This window comes from Camelus dromedarius, chromosome 3 (genome assembly GCF_036321535.1).
Source record: "Camelus dromedarius isolate mCamDro1 chromosome 3, mCamDro1.pat, whole genome shotgun sequence".
Taxonomy (NCBI): Eukaryota; Metazoa; Chordata; class Mammalia; order Artiodactyla; family Camelidae; genus Camelus; species Camelus dromedarius.
This window is the reverse complement of record NC_087438.1, coordinates 36,988,338-37,006,097: the sequence shown is the minus strand read 5'-3', so window position 1 is coordinate 37,006,097 and position 17,760 is coordinate 36,988,338. Positions and strand designations below refer to the sequence as shown.

At 35.4% G+C, this 17,760-nt stretch overlaps 1 long non-coding RNA gene across 1 annotated transcript in view; it reads left to right on the top strand.

Annotated features, from left to right (window-relative positions):
* Positions 1 to 16,075, top strand: part of LOC135321051 (uncharacterized) — a 30,592-nt gene extending 14,517 nt beyond the window's left edge. Inside the window, exon 2 of the long non-coding RNA XR_010380465.1 lies at positions 15,793 to 16,075. This is a non-coding gene — a long non-coding RNA (uncharacterized LOC135321051). The remainder of the gene's footprint in view (positions 1 to 15,792) is intronic.
* The last annotated feature ends 1,685 nt before the right edge of the window (positions 16,076 to 17,760 follow it).

Here is a 17,760-nt window from a genome sequence, read left to right as displayed (position 1 = left end):
CCATTTATCTATGTGTGTGTCCTTTTTTTTTAAATTGAAGTATATTTGATTTACTATGTTGTGTTAATTTCTGGTGTACAGCATAGTGATTCAGTTATACATATGTTTTTATGTTCTTTTTCATTATAGGCTATTAAAAGTTGTTGAATATAGCTCCCTATCCTATACAGTAGGATCTTGCTGTTTATCTATTTTATATATAGTACTTAGTATCTGAAAATATCAAATTCTCAATTTATCTCTTCCCACCCCCTACCCCCTTGGTAACCATAAGTTTGTTTTTTATCTGTGAGTCTGTTTCTGTTTTGTAAATAAATTCATTTCTGTCTTTTTTTTTTTTTTTTTAAGATTTCACATATAAGTGATAGCATATGGTATTTTTCGTTCTCTTTCTGGCTTATTTCACTTAGTATGACACTTATTATATATGTCTATTTTAATGCCAGTACCATTCTGTTTTGCTTACTATAGGTTTGTAATGTAGTTTGATATCAAGGATTATGTTGCCTCCTGCTTTGTTCTTCTTTCTCAATATTTCTTTGGCTATTTGGGATCTTTTATTGTTCCATACAAATTTTAGGATTATTTGTTCTATTTCTGTGAAAAATGCCATTGAGATTTTGATAGGGATTGCAGTGAATCTGTAGATTGTTTTGGGTGATGCAGACATTTTAACAATATTAATTCTTCTAATCCATGAGCATGGAGTGTCTTTCCATTGCATCTTCTTCAGCTTCTTTCATTAATGTCTTACAGTTTTCAGCGTACAGATTTTTCATCTACTTGATTAAATTTATTTCTAGGTATTTTTATTTCTTTTTTGATGCAATTGTAAATGGGATTATTTTCTTAATTTCTTTTTCTGATGGTTCTTTATTAGTGTATATAAATGCAATAGATTTGTATAGTGAAATTGTATTCCACAGATTTTATCAGTTTATTCTAACAGTATTTTTGTGGCATCTTTAGGTTTTTCTTTTTATAAAATCATGTTGTCTGAAAATAGTGAAGTTATACTTCTTCCTTTCTAATTTGGGTATTTTTTAAAAAATTTCTTTTTCTTTCCTAATTGCTCTGGCTAGTACTTCTAATATTATGTTGACTTTAAATTTGTGATTTTAAAATTACTTTTTAGTTACCTAAGTGATTCATGAAATGAACATCCTCCTTAAAACAAATAGAAACATGGTAGATAAGGCTAAAGGCTTCCTTAACCACACCCTGTAACCTATTTCCATCAATCCTGGTCCTTACCTCCTCTCCTCAGATGTTATCAGTCTAATGTGTTTTCTGCCAGCCTTATTTTATGTATGGACACACTTGTGTATGTACCAATAGGAAATCACAGAATTGTGTGTGAATTTTCTAAAAAAAAAAACCCCGTAAGTATCTGCAACTTCTTTTATTTATTAAAAATGTATTTTGGAGTCTCCCCATATTAGTTTGTATAAGTCTGCTTCATCTATTTCTAAAGTTTCACCTTCAAGTTCAATATTTTTGGTAATTTTCTGGTAGGTATACTCTATAGAGTTCAAAAAGTTCTCTTTTACTTTTGGTTTGTGAAGAATTTTTGTCTTAAATGAATGATGAATATTAAATGCTTTTCTTTGCTACTTTTTGAGATGGTCACATAATTTCTCTATGTTCTCCTTTTAATGTAGTAAATCATAATGACACAGTTAAATACTGCACCATCTTTTGCTTCCTGAGGTATCCTACTCAGTTTTGAGAAACACTTTGGTCATATCCTATTAGTTTTTATATGCTTTTGTTGTTATCCCATGTTTATTTTGATATATATTTTTATTTTATTTTATTTTTTAAATTTTTTAGGGAGGAAGTAATTAGGTTTGTTAATTAATTAATTAATGGAGGTACTGGGGATTAAGCCAGGACCTCATGCATGCTAAGCACACACTCTATCATTGAGCTCTACCCTCCTCCCAATGTATGTTTTAAAATCTTCAGTCTCATGAATTGTTTGTAGTTTTATTTCAGGTTTTAGTATTAGGCTTATGCTGACCTCCTAAAATGAGTTAAGAAGTGTTCCCTTCTCTTCTACGTCCTAAATTTTTTTTAAATATAAGATTGACATTACTTCTTTTTTAAATGTTGATAGAATTCGCTGGTGAAACCACAGGCTTCTAGTTTTGATAATGAATTAAATTTCTTTTAAAGATGTAGGGCTATTCAAAATTTGTGTTTCATCTTGTTTCAAGTTTGTAAGTTATAATTTTCATGGAATTTGTTCATTTCATCTAAGTTGTCAAATTTGGTGGCATAAAGTTGTTCATAAATACAATCTTACTGTTCTTTTAATGTCTGTATGATCTATAGTGATAATTGATTTATGATTTTGATGATTTGTGTTTCTTTTTTTCTTCATTATTGTAACTGGAGGTTTTCAGGAAACAGCTTTAGGCTTTATTAATTTTCTCTGTTGTTTGTTTTCCATTTCATTGATTTCTGTTTTTTATTATTTTATATGTCCTACCTTGGGTTTATTTTGTCCTTCTTTTTCTAGTTTCTTAAAGTAGAACCTTGAATCACTGATTTTAGACCTTTCTTTTTTTCTAATATAAGCATCTAAGGTTAAAAATTTCCTTCCAATAATTATTTTAGCTGAATCCTGGGAATTTTGATATATTGTATTTTCATTAGCATTTAGTATAAAATATGTTTAAAATTTCCCTTGTGATTTCTTTTTTGATCTATGGATTATTTAAAAGTATGTTTTTAATTTCCAAATACTTAGTGTTTTCTTAGATATCTTATAGTAATTGATTCTTAATTTTGTTTTGGTTAGAGGACATGTATGATTTCAATTATTTTAAATTTATTGACTTGCTTATGCCCCAGGATATGCTCTATCTTGGTGAACATATGATGTGCAGTTGAAAAGAGTGTATATTCTGTAGTTGTTGGGGTTAAAGTCCTATAAGTATCATTTAGGTCATAGTGGTGATTGGTAGTGTCCTTTAGATCATCTGTGTCTTTAATGATTTACATAAAATTTTAAATACAGATAAATGAGAAACAACATACTGAGAGTCAGTTTTATAATATATCACATATAACAAGCAAAAGTTTGGCATTAGTAGGAATGGATATGTGCTGCTGTCCAAGTTACCCTCTTCTGTCTGATTCTTTATCCTTACTTACTATTGTTTCCAGTCTCTCCAAATACTCTATCCAGTTGAGGATAAGATATGTGCACTGTATTTTTAAAGTCCATTTATACTATTGATTATAAAAATGCCATGTAGGAAACATAAACTTTATTATTAATATCCTAAAAATCCACAAATAGAGCATGTGTCCGTAGATGGATTGTAACTTCCAGAGTTCACAATGAGAGTTCCACAAATAATATATTGAGCCCCTACTGTATCCCAGGCTGTAATGTAGGAGACAGATACTAAACATATAAATAATATTAGACAGTGGTTAGTGCCCTCAGGAAAATGAAGTAGGGTACTGAGAAGAGAGGGACACAGATAACTTGTGTGTGTGTGTGTGTGTGTGTGTGTGTGATCTGTTTCCTCCTGGGATTTCATTCTCTTTATAAGGGTCACTTGGGGTCAGAATATGGATAGCAAGATTGGATAGGGTGGTGCCATATATGATTGAGAAGGCATCAAACTTGGGAAGGTCTGTGGGGAGAGTCTCTGGATAGGAAATGCAAAGGCACTGAGGTGGGGAGAAGCTTGATTTGTTAAGGAAGGAAAAGAAGTCCATGTGGCTGGAACATGGTGCCAGCAGAGAAGGGAAAGATGAAGTCAGGGAAGAGGTGAAATCATGTAGGGCCTTGCAGGCTTGGGTGAGGATTTTTCTTAGTGTAGTGGGAAGCCCTTGGAGGATTGTAAGCAGAAAAGAGATATCTATTTCTTGCTTTTAAAAGATCACTGAGTATTTTATATGTAATAGATGGGCAGTCACCACACAAGGAAGGTTAATTAGGAGACTAATACAGTAGTTCAGGTGAGAAATAATGATAGCTTGGACTAGAGTGGTAGCTGTGGAGATGGAGAGGGTGATTAGATTACATTTTGGAGGAGTTGACAGAACATGCTGATGGATTGGATGTGGGAGGGTGAAGTTTTGAAATGCCTATGAGAGGAATGTCAGGTAACTAGTTGAATATCCACACTTGGTGCTTTGAAGTGAAGCCATAGCTGGAGATAAAATTGAGTCATCAGCTAGAGGACTGGATGAGATCACCTAGAAAGAAAGAGGAGATGGCAAAGAACATAGATTGAGCAGTGAACATAAGTTTTGCAAGATGCAGGTCCATGATGACTTGCTCAAAAGCAGTTTTGGTGAAAAGTTTGAGTGTGAATGTGTTGAGAAAAAGTGAGGGGAGGAAGGAGAAACAAATGTACATAACTCTTTCAGTAAGTTCTACTGAAAGAGGGGCAGAGAAATAGGGCCAAAGGTGAAGAGAAATTTTGTAAATTGAAAGATCCTCTAAGCAGATTTGTGTGCTGATGAGAATGATCCAACAGAAAGAAAGATACTGAGGTAGATGTGTGAGTAATTTCCAGAATAAAGTCCTTGAGAAGGTGGGAGCTGATTCAGAGCATAAATGGAGAGGTTGTCCTCTGACAGGAGCAGGGATGCATCCTCAACTGTAGCAAGAGGGAAGGAAGAGAATGTGGGCTTAGCAGAAAGTGTATTAGTGAATTTGGATGGAGAAAGTTGAGGGCAAAATCTGATAGTTTTTCAGTAATCTATGAGGCAAGATCTTCAACTGAGAATAGATAAGGGGGAATATTAGAGGTTTGAGATGAGAAGATAAGATGTAAAACAGCCCGGAATTGGGAAGTCAACCTTGTAGGAAAATGCAGGAGGGAATCGCTCTGCTATTTTGAGTGAACTTACCAATGTTTATCTGCTCCTGGGCAAGCAAGGAGGGGTCCTTTTCCCTCTTCAGAGGAGGGAGTTAAGGTTTTCTCTCTGTGGAAAGTGATGAAAAGACAGAGTTTATGTTGACAAACTAGCAGATATTCAAACATTTTATTAAATCCTGGCAATATTTTTCCACTTTTAATATTTTTTATGGGCAGAATCAGTAAATAGCTTAGAGCCTTGACTATGTCTAAGAAAGAAGTGTTTTTCAAACTATAAGCTGGAGGACAGGCTTACTTTGTATGAATCATGATTTCACAGTTCTCTGCTGGAAGAGAGATGATATTTAAAGTTGGTGGGTATTCTGGAGGGTATTTGAATAACCGGCAAATATTTATTCAGTGATAACTGGGAGCCTAGGTACAGCTTCAAAAGATTACAGTCTAGTTGGAAAAACATATAATTAAGAAAAATTAAATATTAATTACCATAGAATTTCAGTGTGAGTTCCTGGAGTTAAGGAGTGCTTCAAAGAGAAATAGGCAGAAAAAAGTTGGAAGGGGAGGGATAGCATAAACCAGCAGTTCTCAAAGTGTGGCCTAGGGACACTGGGGGTCCCTACGACCTTTTTAGACATCTTCAAGGACAAAATTATTTTCATAATAGTGCTAAGATGTTATTTGTCTTAATTTATTCCCATTCTCTCACAAGGGTACAGTGGAGTTTTCTCGGGGTTACATGATATGTGATAGGACAGATTGAATGAAGAAGCAGAAATGAGAATCCAGCTGTCTTTTATTAAGCCAGAAATAAAACAGATTTGCAAAAATATTAAAAATGCCATTCTTTTCACTATTTGGTGGGGGATTTAGCTGTTTTTCTTAAAGACATTACCCATATTAACATGTAATCGTTTTTAAATTGTTATTCTTAATGAATTAATAAATAAATATTTAAAAATTGATCAGTTTTAATATAATATAGTAAATATCAATAGATATAACCGACATAAACAAAAGCTCTTTGTGGATTCTCAGTAATTTTTAAAGGTTTAATGGGATCTGAAGACAAAAAATTTTGAGAATCAAATCAACTGTTAGAACTACATATTGTGATGCAAAAAATTTTTTTGGTTTGTTTTTTTTTGGGGGGGTAGTTAGGTTTGTTTATTCACTTATTTATTTGCTTATTTATTTAACAGAGGTACTGGGGACTGAACCCAGGGCCTCATGCATGCTAAGCATGTGCTCTACCACTGAACTATTCTCTCCCCTGTGATGCAAAATTTTGAGAAGGAAAGTATGCGACAAGGCATTTCACTAACTTCAGATATTGAAGTTAATGTCAATTCTATGAATTACAGTAGTATATTGCATATTGATAAAATTAGACACAAAGTATTTTGAGGTTATTTTGTGCTTCAGGATACAAAATACTGTATTAAAAGAAGAAAAAAAAACAGTCTCTGCTAGTCTGTGAATTAGCAAAAGCCACCTCTTCCTCTGGCCGCTTTACTGCCATCTAGTGGAAAATAATTATAATAAATATACAAATATTTAAGACTGTAGTGTGAATGATGCCCCAGAGAGTTAGGAAATAAATTTTTTAGGCAGAGTAAGGTCAGACCATCAGAAAATCTTGAGATATGCAGTAGGTAGTCATTGAAGGTTCTTAAGTGGAGTGCTAGAATGTAGGAATAGTTTGGGAAGCTCAGAGGAACAGTGGCTGGCAGGATAGATGGATGGGTGGGTAGGTAGATGGATGGTGTACGGATGGTGGATGGATAGGTAGGTAGCTGGACAGCCATCCAAGAGCAGGGTGGTCTTGAGAACGGGAGACCAGGAAAGAAGTCTCAAGTGTCTTGATACAGCCTCTCCTTAGTTGTAGCTGTTACTCTTGCCATAAACGGACATGGGAGAACAGGGATGCCCTGTTATAGATGAACGCTGAGTCTAGGTTTTTGATTAGAAAAATGAAATAATTGCCTAGAGTTTTTCAATTTTCTGAGAGGAACACTGAGATAACTGCTTTGTTTCTGAAAGAGAGGTTAGATAAAGTCTGATTTTCAGATATTTGGCAAAGTTAACATACTGTTCAGATGATTCTTTAATTAAAGAAAAGTTTTACTCTGCTGCCCTCTTCTGGATGTTGTGTAATTCTCTAAATAATTCCGCTGAATTGCCACTGAAATACAGGAACTCAGCTGCAAGAAAAAGAAATAGAGAAAATGGATATCAAGATAAAATGCAAAAAGAAATAAAACCAAACCGAAGACTATTCATACTGAAATATTTTCCCAACTTTTTATTTTGAAAATTTCTAACCTACAGAAAAGTGCAGTGAACAACCATATATCTGTTATATAGTTTCATCAGTTGTTAATGTTTTGCAACATTTCCCCTTCCCTTCCCTTTCTCTATATATGTATATGTATGTATACGTGTAGGTACATATGTTTATATGTGTGTTTATGTACACATATATGACATTTTCTACATAATCACAGTACCATTATCATATCTTTAAAAAAGAACTGATTTGTTATTATGAATATGTAGTTTATATTTAAATTTCCCTAATTTCAAAAATACCTTTTATAGCTGTTTGTTCTTTTGTTATTTGCTTTTAAAATTGGATCAAAGTCTAATTTAATCTACCCCCTGCTTTTATTTGTTTTTCATGACATAAAACTTATAAGGAGACACAACATTGTAAAATGACTATAACTCAATAAAAAATGTTTTAAAAAAAACTTATTAAAAAAAGCTTATAAGGGGATCAGGCCTGGTGTCTTGTATAATTTCTGTGTTCAGCCTTTTCTGATTATTTCCTCATAATTCAATTCAATTCGTTTTTGTCAATATATATGTATATTTATGATATCTATGATAATAGATGTTTATGATATATATCATATATGAAATGTACTTCTTACTGTATCACATCATGAGTCATATCATTTCAGGCTGTCCCACCATTTTTTTTTAACTTTTTTTTATTTAGTTATAGTCATTTTACAATGTTGTGTCAAATTCCAGTGTAGAGCACAATTTTTCAGTTATACATGAACATACATATATTCATTGTCACATTTTTTTTTCGCTGTGAGCTACCACAAGATCTTATATATATTTCCCTGTGCTATACAGTATAATCTTGTTTATCTATTCTATGTATGCCTGTCAGTATCTACAAATTTTGAACTCTCAGTCTATCCCTTCCCACCCTCCTCCCCCTTGGCAACCACAAGTTTGTATTCTATGTCTATGAGTCTGTTTCTGTCCCACCATTGTTGATTCTAAATGTAGCACTTTTTAAAAGTGACAACTAATAGACTTCCAGTAATCTCAAAATGCTCTGTGGCCATGTGAATGTCCCTTTTCCCAACAACATTTCACTCAATAATCAGCCAGGATTTTTGCCTGAGTCAGTTATACTGGGGTTCACAAAGTGATGTGTTTCTAGTCCTGTCCCCCTTTCTATATTTGTTAGATAGTTTATTAGCTGACATTCTTCTGTGAAGAACAGCTTTCCCTTTCTCATTCTCTGCCCTCAAATAATCACCATGGGCTCATGATTTTTTTTAATTTAGTGTATTAATATCATTATTCCATTTGATAATCAAATTGTCCCAGACTTGTTCTGTAGGAATCCTATCAAGCTGTGTCCTTTTGATATGTCCCCATTAGTCTTATGTACTAGGCTCACTTTCTATTTTATTGTTCAAGATCTGGAACCAGCCATTTATATAAGGAGCCCTGTTTCTTTTTATTTAGGGAGTCAGCCTTAGAAGCCAAGATCTAGGAGCTAGGTGTGATCATTGTTACTAAAACTGTATTTGAAAAACCATGAGTTCATATCCAATTGCAATTTGATGTCTTTGGTATCGTTTGATTTTCTCTTCCTTCTCCCATTCATATCTGGCTTCCTTCTCCCACAGTGAAAACCCTATTTCCTAATGACATCAATGTATTTACTTACTTACTCTATCCCATAATACACAAAATACTTTTAGAATTACAACACCATTACCAAAACTAAATATTTCGTTGCTTTCTTTTTGTCCTTTGAATATATCCCACTAAATGTATAGTCAGAAAACTGTATTAGTCAGAAATCAACTATATTTTTTTAGTCTTTGCCATTTTGTTCAACAGATCTAAGTTGACTATATTAGCTCTTACATTAGTCACAGAGGTAACAGAAATAAATAAGATACTGTTCCTATAGCTGCAAAACTCAGTCTCACAGAATAAAAATGACCAGTAACCCAAACATTATAGTACAGCAAGGGAAGGACCAAAAGAAGTTGACTTACGAGTGCTAAAGCATTACAGGAGAAAATCATCTAACGCAGCATGGGTAGGGGTGACTTTACCTAGAGAGATTAAGAGTAAGTCTTGAAGAACAAGTAGGAGTGAATCTAGTGAAGAGAGGGGCAGATAGTTCTGGTAGAGGAGTGTAATAGCAAGAGAGACCATGCCGTGTGCTGGGAAACAGCAATAGCTGGTAGCTGGTAAGGTGTCTTGGTCATGAGAAGTTTCAGGAGGTGAGAGAGTTGAGAACCATAAAAAGAACCTTTTAAACTATGCTAAGCATTTGTGTTTCCTTCTCTGAGCCTATGCCCCCTCTTTCTAGACTACTTCTTTTCATTCTTACTCCTAGACAAGGTTTTTTTGTTTGTTGGTTGGTTGGTTGGTTTGTTTATTTTACATATAACAATATTACATTATGTTAGTTTTGGGTGTGCAACATAATGATTTGATATATGTATATATGGCAAAATGATTACCAGAATAAGTTTAGTAAACATCTGTCACCACATAGTTACAATTTTTTTTTGGGGGGGGGGATGACAGCTTTTAAGATTTACTCTCTTAGCAGCTTTCAAATATACAATACAGTACTGTTAACTGTAGTCACCATAATGTACATTACATCCCCAGGACTTACATTGTCACTGGAAGTTTGTAACTTTTAACTACCTTCATCTACTTTTGCGACCTACCTAACCTCCACTGGTGGCAACCACCAATCTGTTGTCTGTATATGTGAGGTTTTCTTTTTTCTCAATTTCACATATAACTGAGATCATACAGTATTTGTCATTCTCTGTCTGATTTATTTCACTTAACATAATGCCCTCAAGGTTCATCCATGTTGTTGCAAATGGCAGGATTTTTGTCTTTTTTATAGCTGAATAATATTTCATTGTACATTTATACCACATTTTCTTTATCCATTTACCCATTCATGGACACTTGGATTGTTTCTATGTGTTGGCTATTGTAAATAATGCTGTAACAAATGCAGGAGTTCAAATATCTTTTCGAGAGTAATTTGGTTTCCTTTGGTTACATATCCAGAAGTGGAATTGCTGGATCATATGGTAGTACTATATTTAATTTTTTTGAGGAACCTCCATACTGTTTTCCATAGTGGCTGCACCAGTTTACATTTCCACCAACAGTGCACAAGGGTTTCCTTTTCTCCACATCCTTGCCAACACCTGTTATTTCTTGTCTCTTAGATAATAGCCATTCTGACACGGTAGGGTATGTGGTAATATCTCATTCTGGTTTTGATTTGCATTTCCCTGGTGATTAGTGATGTTGAGGACCTTTGCATTTACCTGTTGACTATTTGGATGTCTTTGGAAAGACGTCTGTTCAGATTTTCTGCTCATTTAAAAAATTAGATTGTTTTTTGCTATGCATTTTTATGGGGTCCTGGTATATCTTGGGCATTAACCCCTTACTGGACATATGATTTGCAGATATTTTCTCCCATTCAGTAGCTAGTTTTTTCATTTTGTTGATGGTTTCCTCTGCTGTGCAGAAGCTTTTTAGTTTGATGTAGTCCTACTTGTTTATTTTTGCTGTTGTTGCCTTTGCTTTTGGTGTCAGATCCAAAAAATCATTGACAAGGCTGATGTTAAGGACCCTACTGCCTGTGTTTTCTTTGAGGAGTTTTATGGTTTCAGGTCTTACATTCAAGTCTTTAATCCACTTTGAGATAATTTTTGTGTATGGTGTAAGATAGTCCAGTTTCACTCTTCTGCATGCAGCTGTCCACTTTTCCCAGCACTGTTTATTGAGCAGACTGTCATTTCCCCATTGTGTATTCCTTACTCTTTTGTCTTAATAATCTATCCATGACCTAAGTGGGGTATTAAAGTCTCCTACTGTTATCATATTGTTGTCAGTTTCTTCCTTTAGGTCTGTTAACATTTGCTTTGTATATTTAGGTGCTCCCATGTTGGGTACATAAATGTTTATAAATGTTATATCCTCTTGTTGGATCGGCCCCTTTATCATTATGCAAAGACCTTCTTTGTCTTTTATTACAGTCTTTGTTTTAAAGTTTATTTTGTCTGTTATAAATGTATCTATCCCAGATTTCTTTTGGTTTCTGTTTGTGTGAAACATCTTTTTCCATCCCTTCATTTTCCATCTGTATTGTGCCATTACATGTGGAATTAGTCTCTTAGAGGCAGCATATAGCTGGGCCTTGTGTTTTGTTTTGTTTTGTTTTTTTAAATCCATTCAGCCACTCTGTGTCTTTTGATTAGAGAATTTAGTCCATTTACTTTTAAAGTAATTATTGACAGGTATATACTTATTGCCTGGTTTTCTGGTTGTTTTGCAGTTCCTCTCTGTTCTTTTTTTCTTCTCTTGCTCTCTCCCCTTTGGTTGTATAATATCCTTTAGTATTATGCTTAGACTTTTTTTTTTTTTATTATCCTTTGTATTTCTACTATATGTTTTTGCTTTGTGGTTACTTTGAGACTCTTACATAACAGCTTACATATATAACAGTCTTTTATTTTAATTTTTTAAAAAATTATTTATTTATTTTTTTCAGGGGGTAGATAATTAGGTTTATGTATTTATTTATTTGGTTTTTCAAATGGAGGTATTGGGAATGGAACCCAGAACCTCCTGCATGCTAAGCATGTGCTCTACCACTTTGAGCTATACCCTCCCCCACAACAGTCTATTTTGAGTTAATAGCAACTTAAGTTTGAATGCATTTGAAAACTGCATTTTTACTCTGCACATTTTATATTTTTAATGTCAGATTTTATATCTTTTTATTTTGTGTCTCCCTTAACTGATTATGGTAGTTGTAGTTATTTTCACTACTTCTGTCTTTTAATTTTCATACTGGCTTTATAAGTAATTAACCCACTACCTTTACTGTATTTACTTTTACCAGTGAGATTTATGCTTTCAAATGTTTTCTTGTTACTAATCAACACCCTTTCTTTTCAGCTTAAAGAAGCCCTTTTAACATTTCTTATAAGGCTAGGTTAGTGGTGATGGACTCCTTTAGCTTTTTCTTGTATGAAAAACTCTATCTGTCTCCTTCAATTCTAAATGATAACCTTGCTGGGTAGAGTATTCTTTATTAGAGGTTTTTTTCCTTTCATTGCTTTGAATATATTAAGCCATTGACTTCTGCCCTGCCAATTTTCTGCTGAAAAATCTGCTCATAGTCTTATGGGGATTTCTTCATATATGACAAGTTGTTTTTCTCTTGTGACTTTTAAAATTCTTTCTTTAACTTTTGACACTTTAATTTTAATGTTTTTTTGTTGTGAATTTTTTTGTCCTTTTTGTGAATTTTGTTGTGGATTCATCTTCTTTGGAACTCTCTGGACTTCCTGGATCTAGATGTCTTTTCTCCTTCTGGTTAGGGAAGTTTCCAGCCATTGTTTCTTTAAATAAATTTTCTATGCCTTTCTTTGTCTCTTCTCCTTCTGGCACCCCTATAATGTGAATGTTATTCTACTTGATGTTATCCTGTAGGTCCCTTAAGCTATTTCACTTTCTAAAAATTTTTTTTCTGAGTGAGTTCCACTGCCCTGTATTCTAGTCATTGATCCTTTCTTCTGCTTCATCTAGTCTGCTGTGAACCCATCTAGTGTAGTTTTCAGTTTTATTGTATTGTTCAGCTCTGTGACATCTATTTCATACTTTCTTATATTTTCTGTCTTTGTTGAAATTTTCATTGTATTCATCCCTTCGTCTCTGTTGGAGGATGGAGGGAATGAAGAGTGCCCACTGAACTGAGAAGACATCTTGAGGCTGAAAAAACAAGCCAGGCAGCTCTGTATCATCAGTGGATCAGTTTATTATAGGGTGACTTACTCACAGGGTAGGGTCTGGATCAGATGGACAAGGATCTGGAAGCATTCGCAGCTGCACTCTGCACTACCAAGGGGCCACTGGGACAATTTGTAGTTAACCTAGGGTATGGCTGTAGGTGCTTGGTAACAGGATGTGCATTTCTAAGTTAAGATATATGATTGGGTCACTAGTCTCGTGGGCACCAGGAATACATCAGGGATGGTTTTCATCATTGTCTGGGGATTAACAGCATAGAGACTACCTGGTCCTAGTGATTATTAAACAATATGTACTAACTACGAGGCCCTTGAACACAGAGAAGTGATTCATTTGCACAGTACAGTCTTGGGTAGGGTCAGTGAACGGACAGGAGAAACTGTAAGGGTCCAAGATGGCATCATTTATGCTAACAGCCATACAATCTCCCAAGTTCAGTGAGCATCTTTATGATCATCACTTTTAACTCTTTATCAGGTAAATTACTTATCTCCATTTTATTAAGATGTTTTTCTGGGGTTTTATCTTGTTCTTTTGTTTGGAACATACTTCCATTTCCTCATTTTGCATAACTCTGTGGGTTTTTGTTTTTTTTTTTAAATAGGTGAAACATATACCTTTCTCAGACTTGAAGGCATGGTCTTGTGTTGGTTATGAATCTTATGTTTCAACCTTTTTCTGGCTCTTGGTTGTCTCTCAAACCTTTATTATTTTCTAAACAGCCTGGTTTATTTTTCAGAAGTTCGAGTTGTTGAGGTGTGCCAAGAAACTCATTGTTTCATAGGGACGGATCTCAGTTAGCCCCTAGTTTCAGGCCGATTGGAAACCAGACACTCAGGCATTCACTTTTAAAGTTTGCAAATATATGCTGTCCTATAGGAGCATCATTGTAAACCCTGCTTGCCTGCAGATGAGAAGAAGTGTCCCTCTGGACAACAGCTACAAAAATTGGAGCTTCAAATGAGTGTATAAGCTCCCTTCTGGGAGATTCCCATGAGCTGTAGAGAGGCTGAGGGAAAGCTCAAATATGGGGTCCCCTACCCTAGGTTCCCTGAGAGCACCTCCGTAGCTTCTAGATGTGTGGCAAACCTAAAGTCTGTCCCTCTGGCTGAAATTTAAGGACAAGTAAATAGGCGTTTTCCATAGAAAGAATGGAAGTGTGCTTCAGTCTGTTGTCTGTGTGGGTGGTAGACTGCTAAGAGCTGTCTCTCCAATTGTAACAGTCCGGTGGTTCCCAGGGACACAAGCCTCCTATCAGTGGGAGCATGCAGGCCTGGGGCGCACCCCTCATCTTTAGTGGGGCAGCAGGAGTCCCCAGAGGCCTCTCCCCTTCTAAGTCGATGCCTTATGATTGGCAAATGAATCTCTTTCACATAGGCATTTTTCAAACTGCTGCTTTTGCACTAGTCCCTAGGTGCACACGAGTCCTTTAAGAGAAGTATCCCAGTTCCACACAGCCCTTTCGGTCCCCTGGGCATGAGCCCCGTGGGATTTTCCAAGCCAGACATATTGGGGGCTCATCTCTTCACTGTATGTCCCAAGGGTTGGCGGGGACTGGTACGGGGCACAAACCCCCACTCCTCAGGGAGAAGTTCTGGATTTTTGAGATCCCTCCTGATTTGTGGTTCACAGCACTGAGGGTAGGGTTTTTGTCTCAGCCTCTCCTGCCTGTATCAGTGTGGCCCTTTTATCATTTACTGTGAAGGAGCTGTTCAGTTAGTTTTCAGGCCTTTTACAGGGGGAAATTGTTCCATATATAGCTGTAGATTTGATGTGGCTGTAGAAAGAGGTGAGTTCAGGATCTTTCTACATTGTCATCCTGGACCACCTGTGTGTTTCCAATGTGTAACCATCAAGAAATTGCATGTAAAATCCAGATCTCCAGCTTCTTTTGAAAATTTAGAGGCTTTGGCAACACTGGGTGTTCCAAATGATCCCATTTCAAATATGGCCCTCCTTTTAACATGAACTTGGCATGAACTCTCAGGTCAGCCAAAAGTTCTGCTAAGGACACTTCTAGCCCCACAGGCATCTGTGATTTTTAGGTCACTCATTCACTCATACAAATATGTATTTTGCATCCAGTGTGCCTGGCACTGTTTCTGAACCGTTTACATAGGTTCTCTTGCTTCTCGCAACACTGTTGCTTTCATTTTATAGATGTAGAAATGGAGGTTCAGAAAGCCAAAACAGGGGTTACACAACTGGCAGAGGCAGACCTAGATTAGACCCATGTGATGGCTCAGGCTCTGTGGTCACCAGGTCCACCTTCATCACCTAATTTAAAAGGCCCTTCCTTTCCTCCTTTATGCCAATTCAACATGAGATTTTTGCATACAGCACAAATTAAAAAAATGACAAACCTAAAAATTGTAATGACATGGCAGTTTGCATACATTTCTGTTTGTCACCATGTTCCCCAATGACAGCAGTATTTCATGCATTTTGTTTTATAACAAGTGAATTACTGTATCAGTTCACAAATGCATTCATTGGCATTTTTATATGAGCATGATACCCAATATTTTTCTAGATTCCACCTAACCTGCAGATTTGGTCATTTTATAAAACTATTAATAACATTTAAATAGAATCAAGGAATAATAGAATTAATTTATAAATTCCTGTGAAGCAGAAAACTTTTCTCAAAGTTAATACTTTCCTGAAATGACTGAGTGTGTCCTTTAGAAAAATATCCAGTGCCTATTTTAAAAATGTGCATTTAAAATCACATACAGAAAGTTTAAAACAAATGTAAAGACACAGAATGGCTTCTGAACTCACAGTTATTCAATGACAGTTACCTGTCTTGCAGGGTTGGATCATCTAGTTTCTGATTCAACTTGATCATTTGTGAAACGACTACTGAGCAGAAATATGAAGGATAGAAGTGGAATCCAGCAGCACACAACCACAAGGTACATACAATCTAAGACTAAAACTGTGGGGCAGGGCAAGTGAGTTTCCTGGTGCAGCCTGGATTGCAAAAAGATTGAAATTGCCTCAATTCCTCATTTATGAGGGTATAATCACTGTGTTGCAAAGTATGCCTGACAAATAGTATCTGGTGAATAAATCTTTATTCTCATTCTCAACAATTTAATATAAGAAGTTTTTTTTAATGCTTTTTTAGAAATGTCGTATGATATAGAAAGTTTTATGAACAGTATCAATTAGGTTTAATCTGTGCTATCTGGGAACATTAATAGTATTTATGTGCATGTATATAACATGTCAAACTACATAAAGTAATTTTTAAAAGAGGTATAATTGTCTATGTTTTTTAAAAAGAATACTTTTTAAAAAAAGCTTTTCTTTTTTTTGTCTGTTTTAAATTAAATACTCTTGTTTTTTAAATTTCTATTTCTATTTTATTTATTTATTTTTTTTAGGGTTAGGTAATTAGGTTTACTTATTTATTTCTAGAGGAGGTACTGGGGATTGAACCCAGGACCTTGTGTATGCTAAGCATGTGCTCTTCCACTTGAACTATACCTTTCCCTGAGAAATCCCTGAATCTTCTGCTCATTTTTGCTGTGAACCTAAAACTGCTCCAAAATTTTAAAAAATATATATTTATACATATATGCCTTTAGGCAAGGGCAGTCTAGCAGGGGTTGGGGCCCATGCAGAGAAGACGGTTGAGTGAGATGGCAGCCTGATGAGTGTCAGGAGACGGTTACATGGGTGGGTGGAGATCTTGAGTAAATAAGTCAATATATTGAGGCAAATGGGAGCCAGGTTTCCTACTTTCCAGAAAAGAAGTTACAAATATGAACAGAGGGAAAGCTTGAATGAACCTGGGTGGTGGTAGACTGAAATTGGAAGATTGTTATGAACTCATGGTCTGTGTGTGTTATGTATAAGTATATATGTGTATTTTGCGTATGTGTGGAAAAACCCTGTAAACACACACACACACACACACACATTCTAGCTTTGTTTACCAAAAGGGCCTGGGAGCAGTGACACCCAGGAGCACTGAGCACATCTAGCACCCAGTTTTTAAATACGTCAAAGAAGTCAGGGCTCTTTGGAAAAATGGCTGATCCCAGGGATGAAGCAAACACACAAGATGGGTCTGAAAGTATGGAAGTATTCAAAGAATAATGGTGGCTTGTCAGTCAATAGAGAAGCTAGCTCCCAATGGCTAAATCTGACAAGTTGAGCAAATATGTGATGACAGTAATGGATTTTATCTCACTGAATAGGAATCCACTTTGAATAATAATAATAAATGAAAGAAGAGAAAGCTCTTCCTTACAGCAAAATGCCCATTAATAAAATATAGAAGGAATGTAGGAACTAGAAAACCACTATTTGGCAACCATCAGCAAGAAAACTAAGAGCAGAGAGCTAAAGTTGGTTGAATAACAAGGTACTTATGTAATCTCAAAGTATCACCTCTGTAAAGTACTTAATATAAAGGTAGATGTTAATTATAAAGGGAAAGAGTAACTTTATAGCAGCAAAGCCTACTCAGATGATCACAGTTGAGTATCACCAGCAATGGAACAAACTGACCTTGTATGCCTCCTGATTTGAGTCACCGAAAAACACTGCATCATTTCTGAGATACTCCTGCCACAAATGCATCTGAATTGAATCCTGAGGAAGCACCAAACTCAAAATGTAGGACTTCTATAAAACAATAAACTGTAATCTTAAAAAATATTAAGATTGTGAAGGTCAAGGAAGAACTAAGAAATGGTTCTGGATTGAATGGGAAGAAGAAACACATTAACTAAGAGCAACACCTCATCTTGGTTTGGATTCTTTTGCT